This window comes from Lemur catta, chromosome 25 (genome assembly GCF_020740605.2).
Source record: "Lemur catta isolate mLemCat1 chromosome 25, mLemCat1.pri, whole genome shotgun sequence".
NCBI lineage: Eukaryota > Metazoa > Chordata > Mammalia > Primates > Lemuridae > Lemur > Lemur catta.
This window is the reverse complement of record NC_059152.1, coordinates 812,867-813,231: the sequence shown is the minus strand read 5'-3', so window position 1 is coordinate 813,231 and position 365 is coordinate 812,867.

Genomic DNA, 365 nt, shown 5'->3' with positions numbered 1-365 from the left:
GGTTTTGAGAAATGAATTTATGTTCTTTTGGATTTTATTACATAATTGATCCATGTTAGGTACACCACCATGAAGAAATACATTGGTGATGTGTTCTGTGGAGGAATTTTGAAAAGAGAGAAGGATTTAGAAAAGACTCCGCTTTCTGTTTTGGTATAAAGACAGGGCAGTTTGGGGCCAAGTGACTTTCTGCTGGAGAGAGACCTTTGATTCCAGAGGACGAGGTGGGTCAGAGGTGGAGAGGGCCAGCAGTTGGCCGTGGCCTGACTTTCAGGGGCTCTAGGCTTGCTTGTTGCCGGGCACAGCCATCTGAGACGTGCCTCAGAGCTCACACGTCCCCTCTTCTTTTTCTCTCGGTCACTAGG